Raw genomic sequence first — 23,760 nt, 5'->3', positions numbered from 1 at the left:
TTTTGTCATGAAAGTCCACCATACCTACCTATGAATTGAATAAGATCCCTCAAGTAAGTTGTCATTGGTGCAAGCAATAAAAATTGCTTCCTAAGTATGTATGATCTATTAGTGTGTGGAAAATAAGCTTTGTACGAACCTGTGATGAGGAAGACATAAAAGCGACAGACTGCATAATAAAGTTCTTTATCACACGAGGCAATATAAAGTGACGTTCCTTCACACTAAGAGGTCACATCCAAACCTCAAAAGCACATGACAACCTCTACTTCCCTTTGTGAAGGGCCTATCTTGTACCTTTACTTTTTATCCTTAAAAGAGTCATGGTTATTGACACCAATTCCTTATTTCTCCATTATCTTGGCTAACGTCATGTGCTAGGGAAAGATCTACATTCATATGTCAACTTGGAAGTAATTATTCATGAATTATTATTGTTCACATTACCCTTGAGGTAAATAGTTGGGAGGCTAAACTATAAGCCCCTATCTTTCTCTGTGTCCAACTGAAACTTTGATCTCATGAGTACCACGTGAGTTTTAGCAATTGTAGAAGATGAAAGGATGATTAAGTATGTCGATTTGCTTTACAAGCTCTTATTTGACTCTTTCCAATGTTATGATAAATTGCAATTGCTTCAATAACTAAAGGCTATTGGTTGTTAATTCTCCATAAGGTTCTTGACTCTTACTTTACATTGTGATGGAATTGTCACTTTAGCATAAGAGATTATATGATGTTATTGCTGTTCTAAATATGATCATGATTCCAGCATGTCCGTATGTTGTTTTATCGACACCTCTATCTCTAAACATGTGGGCATATTTATTGATCTCGGCTTCCGCTTGAGGACAAGCGAGGTCTAAGCTTGGGGGAGTTGATACATCCATTTTGCATCATGCTTTTATGTTGATATTTATCGCTTTATGGGCTTTTATTACACTTTATGGTACAATACTTATGCCTTTTCTCTCTTACTTTATAAGGCTTACATGAAGAGGGAGAATGCCGGCAGCTGGGATTCTGGTCTGAAAAAGGAGCAAGTTTGAGATACCTATTCTACGTGCCTCCAAAAGACGTGAAAATAAACGAGGAATTATTTTGGATTTTATAAAAAATACTGGGCTGAAGAAGTACCGGAGGGGAGCCACCAGGAGGCCACAAGCCTGCCAGGCACGGCCTACCCCTGGTCACGCCTGGGTGGCTTGTGGGCCCCCTGATGCCCCTCCGGCTCCCATCTTTTTCTATAAGGAGGGTTTCATTCCAGAAAAAATCAGGAGGAGGCTTTCAGGAAGAGACACCGCCGCCACGAGGCGAAACTTGAGCAGAACCAATCTAGAGCTCCGGCAGGGCCGTCCTGCGGGGGAAACTTCCCTCCCGGAGGGGGAAATCGTCGCCATCGTCATCACCAACACTCCTCTCATCGGAGGGGACTCATCTCCATCAACATCTTCATCAACACCATCTCATCTCCAAACCCTAGTTCATCTCTAGTAACCAATCTCCGTCTCGCGACTCCGATTGGTACTTGTAAGGTTGCTAGTAGTGTTAATTACTCTTTGTAGTTGATACTAGTTGGATTACTCGGTTGCAGATCATATGTTCAGATACATAATGCTATTCAATACCCCTATGGTCATGAACATAATTATGCTTTGTGAGTAGTCACTTTTGTTCCTGAGGACATGGGATAAGTCTTGCTATAGGTAATCATGTGAATTTGGTATTCGTTTGATATTTTGATGTGTTGTATGTTGTCTTTCCTCTAGTGGTGTTATGTGAACGTCTACTACATAACACTTCACCATTATTTGGGCCTTGAGGAAGGCATTGGCAAGTAATAAGTAGATGATGGGTTGCTAGAGTGACAGAAGCTTAAACCCTAGTTTATGCGTTGCTTCGTAAGGGGTTTGGATCCACTAATTTAATGCTATGGTTAGACTTTGTCTTAATTCTTCTTTCGTAGTTGCGGATGCTTGCGAGAGGGGTTAATCATAAGTGGGATGTTTTCCAAGTAAGGGCAGCACCCAAGTACCGGTCCACCCACATATCAAAGTATCAAAGTAGTGAACGCGAATCATATGAACTTGATGAAAACTAGCTTGACAGAAATTCCCATGTGTCCTCGGGAGCGTTTCACCTGATATAAGAGTTCGTTCAGGCTTGTCCCTTGCTACAAAAGGGATTAGTCCATATTGCTTCACCTCTGTTACTATTGTTACTTGCTACTCACTACGAATTACCTTATCACACAACTATCTGTTACCGATAATTTCAGTGCCTGTAGAGAATACCTTGCTGAAAACCACTTGTGAGTTCCTTCTGCTCCTCGTTGGGTTCGACACTCTTAATTATCGAAAGGACTATGATAGATGCCCTACACTTGTGGGTCATCAGGCACCATTGCATCGAAAGATAGGGACATCTTCGCATATATCTGTACCGACCTAGGAGCGCTCTTGACTGATCAAAGTTGGTTGTTGTCGAGTCTAGTGTAAAAATATTCTGAGTCTAGTTATATATCGGGGAGTAGGATTCATGAAGTAGGAATTTTAATTCTATTCCTCTTGTCACTCAAATTTTTTCCGGATCACGTGGGTATTTTGGAACCTATATGATGTCGATCTGATGTAATTATGTACTTGGAGCCTCCTGTCTGAATTGACTTTATTCTGGGCAGTAGAGCTCCACGGGGTTCTCGATACATTGTTATCATTCAGTCTAAGTTCTCATCTGTCTAAATTTTCTTTAGAGAGTTCTTTTTCATCTGTCTAAGTATTCTTTGTTTTTCACCATCATTCTACCCTTTTCTTTAACGATTAAATTATCATCCAAGTGCCTTTCTTTTCATTGATGCTTTCGCTATCTTTTCTTCCGTATCGTATCCGGTGAGTCAGTGTGAAGAAGGTTAGGAGCTTCAAGTTCATCATTTCTTTGTCTCCGTTTTCCTCTCAGGTGGATTCGATTCAACCTCTCAGTGTTCATCATATCCTTCGTCATGCATCGAAAGCTTTTCCGTGTTGGAAATTCTTATTCAAGCCTCTCTTGTTTATTCACCTCTCTATTCTATCCGGAGTGTTAAATATATGTCCGAAGATTCGTGTTTCCATTAAAATCCTTTCAAATTATTTAGAGTTTCTCACCTAATCAAGTTTTTAATTTGTACCGGTGCAATCTCTCTTTCTAAGCAATCCCTTCGCTGGTGTTTCTTTTGGTGGGCCCATAACCACAGGTTTTTCCCACAATCTTACCTGCCTCTTTTAATCTTTTTTGGAGATCTCAAGTTATTTTTGTTGGAAATATGCCCTAGAGGAAACAATAAAATAGTTATTATTATATTTCCTATTTCAAGATAATAGTTTATTATCCATGCTATAATTGTATTGAATGTAAACATAAATGCATATGTGGATATATAGACAAAACAATGTCCCTAGTGAGCCTCTAGTTGACTAGGTCGTTGATAAAAGATGGTTAAGGTTTCCTAGGCATGGACAAATGTTGTCGATTGATAACGGGATCACATCATTAGGAGAATGATGTGATGGACAAGACCCAAACTATAAATGTAGCATGTGATCATGTCATTTTGTTGCTATTGTTTTCTGCATGTCAAGTGTACGTTCCTATGACCATGAGATCATGTAACTCACTGACACCGGAGGAATGCCTTATGTGTATCAAACGTCGCAACATTACAGGGTGAACATAAAGGTGCTCTACAAGTGTCTCCAAAGGTGCCCTTTGAGTTAGCATGGATAGAGACTGGGATTTGTCACTCCGTATGACATAGAGGTATCTCAAGGCCCACTCGGTAATACAACATCACAAACAAGCCTTGCAAGCAACGTGACTAAAGAGTTAGCCACGAGATCTTGTATTACGGAACGAGTAAAGAGACTTGCTGATAACGAGATTGAAATAGGTATATAGATACCAATGATAGAATCTCGGGAAAGTAACATACCAAGGACAAAGGGAATATTTTACGGGATTAATTAAATCCTTAACATAGAGGTTAAACCGATGAGATCTTTGTAGAATATGTAGGATCCAATATGGGCATCCAGGTCCCCTATTGGATATTGACCAGAGAACGTCTCGGTCATGTCTACATAGTTCTCAAACCCGCAGGGTCTGCACACTTAAGGTTCGGTGACATTTCAGTATAGTTGAATTATTGATGTTGGTAACCGAATGTTGTTCGGAGTCCCAGATGAGATCCAGGACGTCACGAGGGTTTTTGGAACGGCCCGAAAATGAAGATATAGGAATGTTGCATTTAGCTTACGGAAATATTTCGAGCATTATCGGTAAAGTACCGGCAGTGACGAATGAGTTTAGGGGTTTTACCTGGAGGGGCCACTCACCTGGGAGAGGACCTAATAGGCCTATGAGTGGCGCACCAACCCTTAGTGGGCTGGTGAGGCCAGCCCAATAACCTATTTCGGCCAAACCAAAAAAAAAGGAAAAAGAAGTAAAAGGAAATAGGTGGACAATTGGAGAAGGAGTCCTCCACTAAACTGAATTGGAGGAGGGCTCCTCCCTCTTGGTTCTGTCGAACCCTCCTACTTTGACTAGGAGGCAAGGCAAACCTCCCTCTTGTTCCACCTATATATATACTGGAGGTTTGAGAGGCTTTTTGTACCCCAAGCCATTGTGCAGCCCTCTCTCCCTCCACCACTTCTTGACACCCCGTCGCTAGTTCGGTACGACACGACGAAGCCCTGCCGGAGTAGCTCCACCACCATCACCGCCACGCTGTTGTGCTGCCGGAGAATTAAGCTACCTCTTCGTCTCTCTTGTTGGCTCAAGAAGGCGGAGATATTCATCGAGCTCTACGTGTGTTGAACGCGGAGGTGTCGTCCATTCGGTGCTAGATCGGGACGGAGTTCGTGGGACGCTTGCGATTTCGATCGCGAAGATGTTCAACTACATCAACCACGTTTCTTAACGCTTCCCGCTTAGCGATCTACAAGGGTATGTGGATCCGATCTATCCTCTCGTCGATGATCATCACCATGATTGGTCTTTCGTGTGCGTAGGAATTTTTTTATCTCCCATGCAATGTTTCCCAACAGTGGAATCATGATCTTGGTTCATGCGTAAATGATATCTCGAGTAGAACACAACAGGGTTTGTGGGCGTTGATGTTCAATTTGCTGCCCTTGTTAGTTTTTCTTGATTCAATAGTATTGTTGGATTGAAGCGGCCCGGAAAGACATTACTCGTACGCTTATGAGAGACCAGTTTCATCTACTAACATGCAACTTGTTGCATAAAGATGACTGGCGGGTGTCTGTTTTTTAAACTATAGTGGAATCGGATTTGACCGAGGCGGTCCTTGGAGAAGGTTAAATAGAAATTTTCATATCACCGTTGTGGCTATGCGTAGGTAAGATGCAGTCATACTAGATACCCATAGCAGCCACGTACAATTTGCAACAACAAATTAGAGGACGTCTAAGTTATTTTTGCACGTATGCATGTGATGTGATATGGACAAAGACATGATATGATATATTATATGTATGAGATGATCATGTTGTAATAGTTAAATATCGACTTGCACGTCAATGCTACAGCAATCGGTAGGAGCCATAGGGTTGTCTTTAATTATTTTTGCGCTTGGTGATGCTTTGCTTTATCGCTAGTAGTAGCTTTAGTAGTAACAATATAGTTACCACGACAACCTCGATGGCAGCACAATGATGGAGATGATGGTGTGGCCCCTGTGACGATGGAGATTGTCGGCGTTCTGGGAATGGGGTACCCAGACCTGCCTGCCTATGGGCCAGGGTGTCGGTGCACTAAATACTAGGGTCTCCAGTGCCCCGGACTAGTGCACTGACACCGGCAGCCCCTCCGTAGCGTCAAGGCGCGTCGCTGGGGCTTAGGGCGAAAGCAAGACTCAGAAACCACCAAGTGCTGATTGCAAGCCCCGGCAAGCACTCGCTTGCTGAGAAGGAAGAAGAGACCCCGACAGGAGCTCCCTGACAGGGAGATAGACAATGCCACGGCGATACCCTCCCGCCGAGGAAGAAGGACTGAGCCCCGGCAAGCCACCCTTGCCGGGAAGGCTGACAAGGCCTCGGCGGGCCATCGCTTCCGTACCGAGAGGAACAAGAAGAGCCCCGGCAAGGTAACCCTACCGGGAAGGAAGAGAAGGCCTGAGGAGAGGCGCGGGCCCTGGGCGCCCCCGCGACCTGTGAATACCTCCACTGACAAGCACGCCACCGATGATGCATGGACCACGCGTTCGTCCGCACGCCAGCGCAACACCCCAAAGTTGCCACGTGTGGTTACGTGTCCAACCCCCTTGACGAGATCAGGGAAGTGTATCGAAACATTTAATGCACCTGTGACAAGGCAGTAACACTGTGACTGTCGGTCGGCGTTGTTTCACTCGTGAACCCACCGTTCACCCACTGAGCCACTGTGGTGACCCCTTCACCTATAAAAGGAGGCTCGAGGCTCAGTAGTAGGGGCTTTTGTGTTTTTGACCAATCGAAAGGTTGTATAGAGGTACATATCTACAGTAACCCGAAAGCAATAACTAAATGCATGCACGAGTAGGGTTTCACGCACCACACGACCCGAACTTGGGTAAAAAGATCTTGTCGGGCCTTGAATGTTCGTTCTGCTCTAGTCGCGACCCCTCTCCCTGCCAAACCAGCAAAAAGGGGACCGTTAAGGCCCCCATAGGTGTCGAACCTTCACCGACATCTTTGTGCGCCAGGTATGGGGGATCGCCGAAAGCAGGCCGGTGTCAGCGCCACCCCAATCCAACGAGTCGTTCGTCGGCTCCACGGATCTCAGTTCGCCGCTGCATCTTCCGTGAGTGGGAGGAAGAAGTGCTGCTCTGCCAGTATGAGAGCTCATAGAGCCTCCATAGGTGTTGTGCAAGCGCGAGTGGAAGGAGCGGAAGCCCCGAGCTCCGCATCACCTGGCCGACACACCTCCTTGGAACGCCGTGCTGCTGTCATGGGCATGACAGGGGGCTTCGGCCTGGCCTCCGACGCTTACTCCGAGCGACGCACATCTCCGGAGTGATGCATGGTCGTCGAGGACGGGTCCGAGGCCCCGAATCGCCCCTCTACGCGCCCTCCGGCTCGCATTTCTCCTTGGAGCGATGTAGCGCCAGAAAGATGTGCTCGGGGGCTCCGCCAACAAATCTCTTGCAGAAGAGATGAGAAAGCCTTACGCCCCGGCATGCCTCTTTCCTCCAGAGTAGCCAAAGGCCACAGGCAAAAACCTCGTCGGCAAGGAGGCCGCTGGAGGCAACGTCAACTTGCTGGGGTATGGATACTTCTCCACGGCAGCACCTTCGGACGCTGCGGCTAGGCATGCCGCGACGCGCGATATAAGTACACAGGAAAACCTCTTGCCAGACTCTTGGTAGATTAGTTGTATCCTTTTGAAGCATCGACTTTTGTATGAGAATCCAGTGCACTCCGACTCCATTTCGAGCTTGTTAATCCGACTTGAGCGGCCATAGAGTACCCTTATCTTGTTTCAAACTCGCTCAATATTTCGGATGGCTACGTGGCACCTTATTTCGCTTCGTGCCGCGCTCGACGATTTACATGGTCGCATTGAGTGCGGCAAGGAGTCTTGCCGATGACGACCTCCTCTGCCGAGTTTTCTGAGGATCCGCTCCTCTAATTGCTCGCGGCAGGATAAGTCAAGCCGGCAAGCATCCAGAAAGTGCAAATCAATAATCATACAAAATGAGAGTCGAATAAAGGATGCAACTATTCATTCATTTGTCTGGGTACATTCGATTCCACTTACAAAACATTCTTGTCCTAACCTAAAGACTCTGTCTTTTGACGAGGGGCGACATGTGCGGAGGAGGTGAAGTTCAAAAAGACAAAAAAGCGGTGGGGCCCGCTGCGCAACCCAGGTTGGTTCCTCCTGGACCAGCATTGCTCAGAGGAGAGCGGGGCCAGGAGGGAAGATGGAGCAGAACTCCGGAAGCTGCCGAGAAGACGAGGCATCGTCGGCTCTTCCGGCGCGTAGGTCTCGGCTCAGGACGAAGTGGGTCGCGAGCTGACGGTGATGGTGCGACCGGCGGTCAATCCGAGGTTAGATCCTCATACACAGGCTTAACCCACCGAGGATCTAACCCGACCCCGCTGTCGCTGCCATCCCACCCTTCCTCGTCACCCCCAGACGAGGAAGGGCTATCAGTCACGGCCGAGCTCTCATCGCAGTAGCCGAGACGCGCACCTGAGCTCCCATATAGCTTGACGGAGAGTAGGTTGTCCACCGTCATTCTTGAAGCGGAGAACGTGCCCATCCCAGAGATTGTGGGCACGAGCAAAGCTCTTCCACCCAAGGCGAAGGAACAGGAGCCGGTGCCCCAGATGATCTACGGCCACCGGTACAGCACCATTGCCGTAGTCGTGTACCCGTAGTTATAGCATCGGGTGCTTCTCTTCCTCCATCGCCTTGGCAAAGGCGTTGGGGAGCTGTAGCCAGGTCGTGATGCATCCTCGCAGATGGACAAGGAACATCAATGGGGTCTTTTCGACATGAGTTCCCACCGGAATGAGCCTAGGGGAAGGCAGAGACGCTAGAGTAGCGCTCCGCCTCCCTCGGCCATGACCCCGGCGTCCTCGTGCCCTCGAGCCTCTCCCTCCATGATCGACGGGGCTGCGGCTCCGAAAGCTGTGGCATGATCCGATCGGGATCCCCTTGCCACCCTGGCATCCAACGGAGGGCGGCCCCGTCCCTCAAAGAAACAAGAGACGGCAAGGCGACATGCACTGAAGGCTTCGAGAGTGAGATCGATGGGCAAAACCTCCACGCAAACACTCTAATTTATAGGGAATGCTCGGAGTCCACTCTCCTCGCTCAAGAAGCCACCGCCCCTCTCGCCCAATCGCCCTCAAGTCACGAGCGGAACATGGAACCGCCCTGATGCACAAATGCATGCAAGGCGGGCCCATCCACGCCCGTGGCATTTGAGGCCACGATCGCCACTTGCCCGACCGCCGCTGCGCATGTCCTACACGTGGCAGAGGTGTTTTCACGGAATAAAGAGGCCATCACGCGCACACCGCACACCCTCCCACTTTGCGCGTTCAATGCGCGATGTGGGAAAGAAAGCGTGTAACGGCTCAATTTCGATAAGCCCGGCACGCGCGAGTACGCGCACCTCTTTGGGCCTGGCCCAACATCGCCTCGCAAGTGTGTGTGGCCCAGGCCCCGGGGCTCCTATCGGTGCACTAAAGACTGGGGACTCCAATGCCCCGGACTAGTGCGCGGACACATGCAGGCCCTCCACAGCGGCAAGGTGCGTCGCTGGGTCTTAGGGCGAAAGCAAGACTCAGAAGCCACCAATTGCAGATTGGAAGCCCCGACAAGCACTCGCTTGTTGGGAAGGAAGAACAGACCCCGGCAGGAGCTCCTTGCCGGGGAGATAGACAATACAACGGCGATACCCTCTCGTCAAGGAAGAAGGACTGAGCCCTGACAAGCCACCCTTGCCGGGAAGGCTGACAAGGCCTCGGCAGGCCATCGCCTCCCTGCCGAGAGGAAGAATAAGATCCCCAGCAAGGTAACCCTCCCGGGAAGGAAGTGAAGGCCCGAGGAGAGGCGCGGGTCCAGTGCGCCCCTGCGACCTGTGAACGACTCCACCACGATCATGTCAACGACCATGCATGGATCCCGCGTCCGCCCGCACGCCAGCGCTACACCCCGAAGTTGGCACGTGTGTGTATGTGTCCAACCCCCCCCCCCCCCCCGACGAGGTCAGGGAAGTTTATCGAAGCATTTAATGCACCTTTGACAAGGCAGTAACACTGTCACTGTCGGTCGTTGCAGTTCACTCGTGAACCCACCGATCATCCACTGAGCCACTGTGGTGACCCCTTCGCCTATAAAAGGAGGCCTGAGGCTCAATAATAGGGGCTTTTGGCTTTTTGACCAATCAAAAGGCTGTAAAGAGGGACATATCTACAGTAACCCCAAATGAATAACTAAACGCATGCAGGAGTAGGGTTTTACGCACCACGCGGCCTGAACCTAGGTAAAAAGATCTTGCCGGGCCCTGACTGTTGGTTCCGCTCTTGCCGTGACCCCTCTCCCCGCCAAACCAGCAAAAAGGGGACCGTTGAGGCCCCAATAGGTGTCGAACCTTCACCATCACAGGGCTGGCCCACTTCATCGACCAAAACCAACGGGCCCGGCACACCTCGAGGCAAGGCCCTCGCGAGGGTCCAAGCCTCGCGAGGAGGAGAAGCTTCAAGACCCGGAGGGGGCCTCCTTAGGACCCCTCTGGAGCAGCATATATTCCGAGGCGAGGCCCAGCCTCACGAGTCAAGGATGACATGTAGGAACGATAGGCGAGCGGTAGGCAACCACTATATATGGAGGATAGGATACTTCGTAGGGAGGGATCCGATCTCATCCACCCCAATTGATTCATTTGCCCACCAGCGCCACACAAGGGCCACTACCGTCCGAAGGCCCTCGAACGCTATACTACTTCATCAGACAACCTCCACGAGAGGCAATCCACCAAAGCAGGAGTAGGGTATTATGCTTCCTAGCATCCCGAACCTGGGTAAACTGTTGTGTTCTGTATCTTCCTCACCATCGAGTGAGTTCTTTGCCACCCCCGACGAGTAGCGAGGTGGGTGGGGCGAGCCTATGAGAGATCTTTGTACACGCCCTTGAGTTTGAATATTAAGGGTTTAGCGGAGCCCGAACTCCGACATTTGGCGCGCCAGGTAGGGGGCGTGTCGAGGTTTCCTCCAAGCTTCGCTGCACCAATGGCTGACACTCGCCGGACTCGCACCGAGCCAGCTCCACCCGCGTTGCTCAGACGGCGCATGCAGGCCCGCCGGCGCGCACCAGTCACCATCGCCAGTGGTGAACGCCGCCATCGGCCTCGACGCTCAAGAACAGCAAGGTTCCTCCCAGCCGGCTACCGACCAGGCCAACAGCCGCACCGCCACTTTGTCGCTCATCCAGGCTTCTGGGTCGGCCTCACGCATCGGGTCGGAGATGCCGCATGGGCGGCGCACGCTTGCCATGGCCACCGAGCTGCTCTGTTACCGGCCTTCCCCTGATCGCCACAATGATTGTCTCCAGCGCATCAAGGAGCTCATTGCCACTGCTGGTGACTACGTTGTGTTCTCGTGCTCGCTCGGACCCCAACCGTCCCTGGCAAACGATGAGGAGCAAGACGCGCCACCCCTAACTCCGCATCATGGCACAAACCCCTAGCTCAAGCAGGAAGCGCGTCCCCGCGACCGGCCTCGTGAACCCAGGGCGGGGCTTCCGCTGCCTCCGCCGAGTAGGATGGATGAAGACACGCATGAAAATGGGGCTGCGGGCTTCCAGGAGGTCAGGGAAGTGGCATCCATCCTGGGCGGCGCCCAGAGCCCGGCCTCCAACCGCGCCTTCAAGCAGTTTGCACGGGAGGTGAATCTACTATCCCGAAGCCTAAAGAGATGCTCCCCCTCAACTGGTCCCGGACCACCATCACCTTCAACCCAGGTGATCATCTCAGGTGCTCGTTCATCGCCAGCAAGCTCCCCATGATGTGCACCCTGACCATCAGCAACGTCCTCGTCACCAAGACCCTTATCGACAATGGAGCGGGGCTCAACGTCCTCTCGGTCGAGACCTTCGGGAAACTCCAGCTGCCGTATAAACAACTCATGCCAAACAAGCCCTTCTCAAGAGTTATGGAGGGGTCCTCCGTGCCATTAGGCAGGTGCATCCGCCAGTCACCTTCTGCGAGCGCAAGAACTACCACAGTGAGATCATCGTCTTCGACGTCGCACACATCCAACTACCATCCAACGCGATACTTGGGTACCCGGCTATCCCCAAGTTCATGGCAGTGACCCACCATGGCTACAACATCCTCAAGATGCCAGGGAGCGGCGGCGTCATCATCATCACCTACGACGAGAAAGATGTCATTTGTACACTCGAGCGTGCTTACTGTGCAGCGGCGGTGGAACACTCAGACTACAAAGAAGACGAGCCACCTCGTGAGGACCCACGCAACAAGAAGAAGCAGCTCCTCCCCGTGGAGCGCCCCGGGCTTCGGGCTCCGTGCCCAGGGATGGGGTCATGCCTCCCATCGCATAGGAAGGCGCGCTTGGTGTCCCCTTGGGTCAGGGCTGGGGGCTCACACCGGGGAGGTCTCGGGCCAGACTGGTGAGGCAAGGGTGGTGCTCGGGCATGACCTGAGGGCGCGCTCCGGCGCGCGTGAGTCTATCATCAGAGCAATCCAAGAACTTCAAGAGGCCCAGGATGTGCGAGGCGGGGACTGCCCTACATCACCAATCGCTGTCGTCGTCGGCGGCAGGGTCGATCGGCTCGCGTCTGCATCATCGCTCTTGCAATCGACAAAGCTGCGGCTCAAGGCCCCTTTTGGGTTGCGCGACTGAGTATTGGTGGGTGTTCTCACGCGCCGGCACCCTCATGCCCTTTGGGCTGGGGAATGCGGTTGCCACCTACCAGAGGCTCCAACCGGACATGCTCATGCCTTGCCTGCTGGGTCGTGGGGAGGAGGAGGAGGAGATGCCCAGGCCAAGCAAAGGTCCCGAGCCTCACGGGACGGCAGGCTTGTGAGGTTCGTGATCGTAAAGTCACGAGATCGGGCGAAGGCGGCGCACTCGGCACTTTAGCGGCACAGCCGCCAGGTGACTTTTGGTTGGCTGCTGCCAGGTAACTTTTTGGCTCACTCCGTCCGAGGGCACCAGCAGGGCCGTGTGGCCTCTAGGATTTCCGGGCATTCCCCAGCCGCCGCTTTCATTTAAGTTGTTTCTACCGACCCAGTTCGAACCATAACATTCTACCTTGCTTGCTCCTTTGGACGGTCGACCCCCGCTTGGGGGCTCCGGTCGAAGCTTATCCTTGCAGGCCTCCTGAGGCAACAGACACCCTGTCTCACTCCCGAAGAAGAAGAAGTCAGCAGGGTTTACCAATGTCCCAAGAGAAGCTCAGTCCACCAGTGAATCGGGAGTAGGGACACTCACGAGGCCAAAGCTTCCTCGCGACCTCCCAGATACACCCCCACCGTGACACTCTCACGTAATAATGAGTCGAGGCTGTATACACCCAGGCCCCCCTGAGGACGCGGACGGGTCCATCCCATGCCTAGTGGAAGCCCTATGCTCCACGCTGGTGAGAAGCTCAGTCCACCGATGACTCGGGGGTAGGGACAATTGCGAGGCCAAAGCATCCTCGCGACCTCCCACATACACCCCCACCGTGACACTCTCACGTAATAATGAGTCGAGGCTGTATATGCCTAGGGTCCCCCGAGGACGTGGAAGGGTCCATCCCACGCCTAGTGGCAGCCCTAAACTTCGTGCCGGGGAGAAGACGGAGGAAATCAACTCAGTCCGCCAATGTCTGTGCCCACAGCTGGCAAGGAAATCAACACAGTCCACCAATGACTATGCTCGGAGCTGGCTAGGAAACCAACCCATTCCACCTGTGACTATGCCCACGCCCAGTGCGGGGGTCAGACAACTAGAGGTACGGAGTTGCTCGTACGTCAAGGGGGACCCCTGAGCATGGCGACTCAGGGGCCTAACTACGCCCGTAGCACCTTCCCTCTTGGGCCGCCGTATTTTCTGGTCGGTTCAACAAAGGTGGAGGTACGCGTCGGGCGGGCACTGCTGACGCAGAGCCTAGTGTGCTCAACAAACCACTTAAAATCTCTCAGGGAGAACGCCAGAGTCACTCCTACGTTCAGGGGGACTCCTGAGCATCGCTACTCAAGAGAGTGAACTATGATCGTAGCTCCTTCCCCCTTTGGGACGTCCTAGTTTTCCGTCGGTCCAATCGCGGCGGAGGTACGCGGGTGGCGGGCCGTGCCGACATAGAGTGCTGAAGGAGTTCGGGAATCTCAATTTGTCATTTTCATAGGAGGGACATTGGATTTGCTCGTACGTCAAGGGGTACCTATGAGCATCACGACTCAGGGGCCTGAACTTCGCCCGTAGCCCCTTCTCCCTTTTGGTCGTCCTGGTTTCTAGTCGGTCCAATCACGAGGAAGTACGTGTGGGGCGGGCCCTGTCGACGCAGAATGTTGAAGGTGTTCTGATGTTTCAAAATCCTCGCCGTGTTCCCCTCACGAGGGCTACCTGCAAGTCAAGGGGGACCACTAAGGATCGGGACTCAGGGGCCCAACCGTGCTCGTAGCCCCTTCCCCCTTTGGGTCGTCCTGGTTTCCGATCGGTTCATTGGCAGCGGAGGTATGCGAGGCGCGGGCCCTACCGATGCAGAGGATCACAACAAATATGAAAGAAACGAGGCGAAGAAAACATTCAAGCAGTCAGCCCGTTATTACAAGCGTCAACGAATTCTTAAAAACGAAAATTAGTTTGATACCTCCACAAGGCATGATGCGCATTGCAGGGAAAAAACTGGGAGAAGAAATCAGGAGCAGCCGCCGCCGGCCGCTCCACCTTCGGGGGGCTTTTCGTCGGTGTGAGAGGCGTTGTCTGCCCCATCGTCAGCTTCCGCGACATCCGAGAGGCGGGCGAACCTCTTCACCAACACCTCCACGAGGCCCTTTACCGCCTTCGTGGTGTTGTGGCGGGCCTCAGTGGGGACCGATAGGATCATGAAGCCGAAGTCAAACACCGGCTCACGAAGATGGAGGTGACTCAAGACGCGTGTCGCGGTGTCGAAGAAGAGGTCACAACACTTGTTGTCCAAGATCTCTTCCACCTGGATGATAGCATCCTCCAACAGCACGGCGAGCTCCGCCGCGAGCACGGCGGAGCCGCTCTCTGGGCTCGCGAGAGGCACGTCGAACCCGTCTCGGCAGAGGGTGCGGTTTGTCATGCGAAGCCTAAGCTCAACATCCGGGAAGACGCCCAGCTCCACGGCCTTCTTCTTCTCGGCCACGGCGAGGGCTTCCTCCTTGGCATCGAGAAGGGTCTTCCTTGAGGCGGCCTCCTTCTCCTGCTCGTCCAAGCGAGCCTGCTTCGCGCCCAGGCGGTTTTCCCCCTGGCACATCTCTTCTTCCCGGGCGGTGAGCTTGGCCTCGGGGGCCACTTCTCTATGGCGCCAGGCCAGATCAGGGTCCACCCATGCTCGTTGGACTCGGCCGCAGTCCATGAATGCAAGGGGGCGAGATCCACATCCTTGGAGCGGGCACACTCTAGGAGCGGAGCAGCCGGGGCAAGACCTTGCGCCTCTGGCTTCTGCTTGCCGTCGAGGGCCATCGCTGAACTAGCAAGGGAGCAGCGCGGCGCTAGATCTGGGAGACGTCGGTTGGAGTTGGAGATCAAGGAGGAAGAGCGAGTGTGGGAGAAGGGAAAACAATTATTGACCAACGCAAAAAGTTAGACTCCTGATAACTCGAGCAGAGGCAAAAGGCAAGGGAAACCCGAGAACGCGCGCTAGACCTGGCCCACAGGCGTTAAGGGCCCACGACGGTTCGGGCCGCCCTCAAGGCTTCACCGGGAAGCCAGCCCAGGCGCGCCTTGGGCCCGGGGGCTACTGTCAGCGTTTTGGGAATGTGGGTACCCAGACCTGCCTGCCTATGGGCCAGGGTTGGCCCACATCATCGACCAAAACCAACTGGCCCGGCACCCCTCGAAGCAAGATCCTCGCGAGGGTCCAAGCCTCGCGAGGAGGAGCAGCTTCAAGACCCGCATGGGGCCTCCTCAGGACCCCTCCGGAGCGGCCGATATTTTGAGGCGAGGCCCAGCCTCAAGAGTCAAGGATGACGTGTAGGAAGGACACGCGAGCAGCTAGCAGCAGGACGGAGAAGTTTCCCCTTTAGTGCAAAGGGGGCAAGGACGTACCGGGGTTCCCACGGTTTCTTCCAAAGGTTTCCCTTCTGGTGTAAAAAATCCGTAGCTGCCCGCAAGCAGGACGAACATCATCCCTGGACCCGACCCTGCTGTGCTGACAGTCAATTGGAAGGCGAAGACCACCTTTGAGCAGGGGGAGCATGTTCCTTTGTTCCCCTTCAAAAATGGCCATTGTGGGATGCCTTCCACCGGAACGATAAGGGAAGAGGATCCGGGCCGCCACTATATATAGAGGATAGGAACCTTCGTTGGGAGGGATCCGATCTCATCCACCAAAGCAGGAGTAGGGTATTATGCTTCCGAGCGGCCCGAACCTGGGTAAACTGCCGTGTTCTGTGTCTTCCTCACCATCAAGGGAGTTCTTTGCCACCCCCGACGAGTAGTGACTTAGGTGGGGCGAGCCTACGAGAGATCTTTGTACACACCCCTGAGTTCGAATCTTAAGGGTTTAGCGGAGCCCGAAATCCGACAGAGATCATGTCGGTGCTTTGGCGATGAAGATCAAAAAGCACAAGTTCATGGCCATATCATGTCACTTATGATTTGCATGTGATGTTAATACTTTTATGCACCTTATTTTTCATAGAACGACGGTAGCATTATAAGGTGATCTATCACTAAAATTTGAAGATAAAATTGTGTTCTCCCCGAGTGTGCACCATTGCGACAGTTCGTCGTTTCGAGACACCACGTGATGATCGGGTGTGATAGACTTAACATTCAAATACAAGGTTGCACACGCAGAACACTCGGGTTAAACTTGACGAGCCTAGCATGTACAAACATGGCCTGGGAACACAAGAGATTGAAAGGTCGAGCATGAATCATATAGTTGGTATGATCGACATGGAGATGTTCACCATTGAAACTATACTCAACTCACGTGATGATTGGACTTGAGTTAGTGAATTTGTATCATGCGACACTTGAATGAGTAGAGGGATGTCAATTTGAGTGGGAGTTTATTAGTAATATGATTAGCTAAACTCAATTATCTTGAATATAGTCTAAGTAATCTTTTCAAAATTTTACTTTGTAGATCAATGGCTCGCGGAGTAGCAACCCTAAATTTTACTACATTCCTAAAGAAAGCTAAGCTAAAAGATGATGGAAGCAACTTTGTTGACTGGGCTCGTAATCTGAGGCTTATCCTCACGGCCGGCCAAAACCAATATGTCCTTGGTTTTGCTCTAGGTGATGCACCACCCGATACGGCAACCCAAGACATTTTGAACGCTTGGCAGTCACGTAAGGATGACTACTCATTAGTTCAATGTGCAGTTTTGTATAGCTTAGAACCAGGACTTCAAAGATGTTTTGAACGTCATGGCGCATATCAGATGTTCTAGGAGTTGAAGTTTACCTTTGACAAGAATGCCCAGATCGAGAGGTATGAAACCTCCGAAAAGTTATATGCTTGCAAAATATAGGAGAATGGGTGTGTAAGTGAACACATACTCAGAATGTATGTGTAATCTAACCATCTAGTTGAGATGGGGATTAATCTCCAGCAAGAGGCTCTCACTGAGAGAGTTCTTCAATCACTGCCACTTAGGTATAAGAGCTTTGTGTTGAACTATAACATGCAAGGGACGAATAAGTCACTCGCCGAGCTGTTTGCGATGTTGAAAGTCGCAAAGTCAGAAATCTAGAAAGATCATCAAGTGTTGATGGTCAATAAGACCACCAGTTTCAAGAAAAACGGCAAAGGAAAGAAGGGTAACTCCAAGAAGAGTGGAAAAGTTGTTGCCCCTCCGATGAAGAAACCCAAGGTTGGACCTAAGCTGGAAACTGAGTGTTATTATTGCAAGGGTACTAGTCACTCGAAGCGAAACTGCCCCGAGTATTTGGCCGATAAGAAGGCGGCCAACTCCAAACAAGGTATATTTTATATACATGTTATTGATATGTACCTCACCAGCTCTCGTAGTAGTGCCTATGTATTTGATACCGGTTCTGTTGCTCATAGTGGCAACTCGAAACATGAACTGCGGAATAAACGAAGGCTGGCGAAGGATGAAGTAACGCTACGCTTGGGAAAATGGTTCCAAGGTTGATGCGATCGCCGTCAGCATGATCTCACTTAGTTACCATCGGGATTAGTGATATATTTAAATAATATTGTTATTTAGTGCCAGCGTTGAGCACAAACATTATATCTGGATATTGTTTATTGTGAGACGATTAGTCATTTAAGTCAGAGAATAATGGTTGTTCTATTTATATGAGTAATATCTTTTATGGTCATGCACCCAATGTGAGGGGTTTGTTCATGTTGAAGCTCGATAGTGATGACACTCATATCCATAACATTGAGACTAAAAGATGTGGAGTTAATAATGATAGCGCCACTTTCTTGTGGCACTGCCGCTTAGGTCATATTGGTGTAAAACGCATGAAGAAACTCCATGCTGATGGACTTTTGGAGTCACTTGATTTTGAATCACTTGACCCATGCGAACCATGTCTCATGGGCAAGATGACTAAGACTCCATTCTCTAGAACAACGGGGCATGCAAGTGACTTGTTGGAGATCATACATACTAATGTGTGCAGACCGATGAGCATAAAGGCGCGTGATGGATATTGTTATTTTCTCACCTTCACTGATGATTTGAGTAGGTATGGTTATATTTACTTGATGAAGCACAAGTCTGAAACGTTTGAAAAGTTCAAGCAATTTCAGAGTGAAGTTTAAAATCATCATAACAAGAAAATCAAATTCCTACGATCTGATCTAGGAGGTGAGTATGTGAGTTACGATTTTGGTGCTCACTTAACACAATGTGGAATTGTTTCACATTTGACACCGCTTGGAAGACCAGAACGCAATGGTATGTCCGAATGTCGTAATCATACCCGATAAGATATGGTGCGTTTTATGATGTCTCTTACCTATTTACCGTTATTCTTTTGGGGATATGCATTGGAGACAACTGCATTCACTTTAAATAGGGCACCATCAAAATCCGTTGAGAATACAACATATGAATTGGGGTATGGCAAGAAGCCAAAGTTGTGGTTTCTTAAAGTTTTGGGATGTGATGCGTATGTCAAAAAGCTTCAGCCTGAAAAGCTGGAACCCACAGCGGAAAAGTGTGTGTCCATAGGTTACCCAAAAGAGAAACTTGGGTATACCTTTATCTCAGATCTGAGGGCAAAGTGTTTGTCGCTAAGAACGGACCTTTTCTTGAGAAGGAGTAGCTCTCGAAAGAATTGAGTGGGAGGAAGATAGAACTCGATGAGGTTGTAGAACCTTGGCTTGAGCCAGATGGTGGCGCAGGACAGAAAGAAGTTTATCTCAAAGCTACACCAGTTGAAGAGGAAGCTATTGATGATGATCATGAAACTTCCGATGAAATTGATATCGGACCTCGCAGGTCGACAAGGCACGTACTGCTTCAGAGTGGTACAGGAATATTGTCTTATCGATTTTGTTGTTAGACAACAATGAGCCTACGACCTATGGAGAAGCAATCGTTGGCCCGGATTCCAACAAATGGTCACATGCCATAAATTCCAAGATAGGATCTATGTATGAGAATAAAGTATGGTATTTCGAAGTATTACCTGAAGGCCAAAAGGCCATTCAGAAGAAATGGATCTTTAAGATGAAGCCCGACGCCGACGGTAATGTGACCGTCTATAAAGCTCGATTTGTGGCAAAGGGTTTTTTACAAGTACAAAGAGTTGACTACAATGAGACTTTCTCACCTGTAGCAATTCTTAAGTCTGTCAGAATCATGTTAGCAATAGCTGCATTTTTCGATTATGAAATTTGGTGGATGGATGTCAAAACAGCGTTCCTTAAGGGGTTTCTCAAGGAAGAGTTGTATATGATACAACCAGAAGGTTTTGTCAATCTAGAGAATGCTCACAAAGTGTGCAAGCTCCAGTGATCCATTTTTGGACTGGTGGAAGCATCTCGGAGTTGCAATCAGAGCTTTAATGAGGTGATCAAGGCGTTCGGGTTTATACATGTTTTTGGAGAAGCTTGTATTTACAACAAAGCGAGTGGGAGCTCTTTAGCGTTTCTAATATTATATTTGGATGACATATTTCTGATTGGAAACAATTAAGAACTTTTGGAAAGCGTAAATGATTACTTGAATAAAAGTTTTTCAATAAAGGACCTAGGAGAAGCTGCTTACATATTTGGCATTAAGATCTATAGAGATAAATCAAGGCGCCTGATAGGTATTTCAGAAAACACATACCTTGATAATATTTTGAAGAAGTTAAAAATGGAACAATCCAAGAAGGGGTTCTTGCCTTTGTTAAAAGGTATAAGGTTGAGAAAGACTCAATGCCCAGTAACTAGAAAAGATAGAGAACCGATGAGTGTTGTCCCCTATGCTTCAGCCATAGGGTCTATCATGTATGCAATGATGTGCACAAGACCGTATGTCACCCTTGCCATAAATTTGGCAGGCAGGTTTCAAAGTCAGGAGTGGAGCACTAGAGAGTGGTCAAGAATATTTTGAAGTACCTGAAAAGGATAAAGGAAATGTTTCTCGTTTGTGGAGGCGATGAAGAGCTTGTCGCAAAGGGTTACGTTGGTGCAAGCTTCGACACTGACGCGGATGACTCTAAGTCACAAACCGGATACATATTTATTCTTAATGGGGGTGCGGTCAGCTCGTGTTGTTCTAGGCAAAGCGTCATAGTTGATTCAACATGCGGAGGGGTGTGCATAGCTGCCTCAGAGAGGGCAAAAGAGGGTGTCTGGATTAAGCAATTCATGTCAGACCTTGGAGTTGTGCCGAGTGCATTGGATCCAAGAAATATGTTCTGTGACAACACTGGTGCCATTTCTCTAGCCAAGGAACCAATGTTTAACAAGAGGACCAGACACATAAAGCGACGCTTCAATGCCATCCGGGATTACATCAAGGAGGAGGACATAAATATTTGCAAAGTGCGCATGGATTTGAATGTTGTAGATCCGCTGACTAAACCTCTTCCACGAGCAAAACATGATCAACACCAGAACTATATGGGTGTTAGATTCGTTACATTATAAATCACATAAGATGTCAAGCTAGATTATTGACTCTAGTGCAAGTGGGAGACTATTGTAAATATGCCCTAGAGGCAATAATAAAATAGTTATTATTATATTTCCTATTTCAAGATAATCGTTTATTATCCATGCTATAATTGTATTGAATGGAAACAGAAATGCATGTGTGGATATACAAACAAAACAGTGTCCCTAGTGAGCCTATAGTTGACTAGCTCATTGATCAAAGATGGTTAAGGTTTCCTAGCCATGGACAAGTGTTGTTGGTTGATAACGGGATCACGTCATTAGGAGAATGATGTGATGGACAAGACCCAAACTATAAACATAGCATGTGGTCGTGTCATTTTGTTGCTATTGTTTTCCGCATGTCAAGTATACGTTCCTATGACGATGAGATCATGTAAATCACTGACACCGGAGGAAGGCCTTGTGTGTATCAAACGTTGCAACGTTACTGGGTGATTATAAAGGTGCTCTACACGTATCTCCGAAGGTGTCCGTTGAGTTAGCATGGATCAAAACTGGGATTTGTCAATCCATATGACGGAGAGGTATCTCGGGGCCCACTCGTTAATACAACATCACAAATAGGCCTTGCAAGAAATGTGACTAAAGAGTTAGCCACGAAATCTTGTATTATGGAACGAGTAAAGTGGATTTCTCGTAACGAGATTGAAATAGATATAAAGATACCGACAATCAAATCTTGGGCAAGTAACATACCGAAGGACAAAGGGAATATTATACGGGATTAATTGAATCCTTGACATAGAGGTTCAACTGATAAGATCTTCGTAGAATTAGTAGGATCCAATATGGGCATCCAGGTCCTCCTATTTGATATTGACCGGAGAGCGTCTCTGTCATGTCTACATAGTTCTCGAACCCGCCGAGTCGACACACTTAAGGTTCGTTGACGTTTCGGTATAGTTGGTAACCGAATGTTGGTAACTGAATGTTGTTCGGAGTCCCGGATGAGATCCCGGACATCACGAGGGCTTCCGAAATGGTCTGAAAACGAAGATTGATATATAGGAATGTTGCATTTGGCTTCCAGAAAGATATCGGGCATTACCGATAATGTACCTGGATTGACAAATGGGTTCTCGGGTTTTACCGGGAGGGGCCACTCACTCGGGAGAGGACCTAATAGGCCTATGGGTGCTGCACCAACCCTTAGTGGGATGGTGAGGCCAGTCCAATAACCTATTTCGGCCAAAGCAATAATAAAGTATGGACTTTGGAAGTATTACCTGAAGGACGGAAGGCCATTTAGTACAAGTGGATCTTTAAGAAGAAGACGAACGCTGACAGTAATGTGAATGTCTATAAAGCTCCACTTGTGGCAAAGGGTTTTTGAAAAGTTCAAGGAGTTGACTACGATTAGAATTTCTCACCCGTAGGAATGCTTAAGTCCGTCAGAATCATGTTAGCATTAGCTGCATTTTTCGATAATGAAATTTGGCACATGGATGTCAAAACAACGTTCCTTAATAGGTTTCTTAAGGAAGGATTGTATATGATACAACTGGAAGGTTTTGTCGATCCAGAGAATGTTGACAAAGTTGGAAGCTCCAGCGATCCATTTATGGACTGGTGCAAACATCTCGGAGGTGCAATCTCCAAAGATCTATAGAGATAAATCAAGGCGCCTGATAGGTCTTTAACAAAGCACACACCTTTATAAGATTTTGAAGAAGTTCAAAGTGGAACAATACAAGAAGCGGTTCTTGCCTGTGTTACGTGGTATAAGGTTGAGTAAGACTCAATGCCCAGTATCTTCAGAAGATCGAGAAAAAATGAGTGTCGTCCCCTATGCGTCAGCCATAGGGTCTATCATGTATGAAATGATGTGCACAAGACCGGATGTCAACCTTGCCATGAGTATGGCAGGCAGGTTTCAAAGTAATCTAGGAGTGGAGCACTGGAAAGAGGTCAAGAATATTCTGAAGTACCTCAAAAGGACGAGGGAAATGTTTCTCGTTTATGGAGGTGATGAAGAGCTCGTCGTAATGGGTTACATCGGTGCAAGATTCGACACTCGTCCGGATGACTCTAAGTCACAAACCGGAAATGTATTTATTCTTAATGGGGGTGCGGTAAGCTAGTGCAGTTCCAAGCAAAGCGTCGTAGCTGATTCTACATGCGAAGCAAAGTACATAGCTGCCTCGAGGCAGCAAAGGAGGATGTCTGGATGAAGCAATTCATGTCAGATCTTGGAGTTGTGCCGAGTGCACTGGATCCAATAAATTTGTTTTGTGACAACACTCGTGTCGTTGCTCTAGCCAAGGAACCAATGTTTCACAAGAGGACCTAACACATAAAGTGACTCTTCAATGCCATCCGCGATTACATCAAAGAGGAGGACATAAATATTTGCAAAGTGCACATGGATCTGAATGTTGCAGATCCGCTGACTAAATCTCTTCAACGAGCAAAACATGATCAACACCAGAATTTTATGGGTGTTAGATTCGTTACATTATAAATCACATAAGATGTGAAGCTAGATTATTGACACTAGTGCAAGTGGGAGACTTTTGGAAATATGCCCTAGAGGCAATAATAAAATAGTTATTATTATATTTCCTATTTCAATATAATCGTTTATTATCCATGCTATAAGTGTATTGAATGGAAACATAAATGCATGTGTGGATATATAGACAACACAATGTCCCTAGTGAGCCTCTAGTTGACTAGCTCCTTTATCAAAGATGGTTAAGATTTCCTAACCATGGACAAGTGTTGTCGGTTGATAATGGGGTACCATCATTAGGAGAATGATGTGATGGACAAGACCCAAACAATAAACGTAGCATGTGATCGTGCCATTTTGTTGTTATTGTTTTCTGCGTGTCAAATATACGTTCCTATGACAATGAGATCATGTAACTAATAGACACTGGAGGAATGCCTTGTGTGTAT

Source organism: Hordeum vulgare, chromosome 4H (genome assembly GCF_904849725.1).
Source record: "Hordeum vulgare subsp. vulgare chromosome 4H, MorexV3_pseudomolecules_assembly, whole genome shotgun sequence".
Lineage (NCBI taxonomy): Eukaryota > Viridiplantae > Streptophyta > Magnoliopsida > Poales > Poaceae > Hordeum > Hordeum vulgare.
This window is presented reverse-complemented; position numbering follows the sequence as displayed.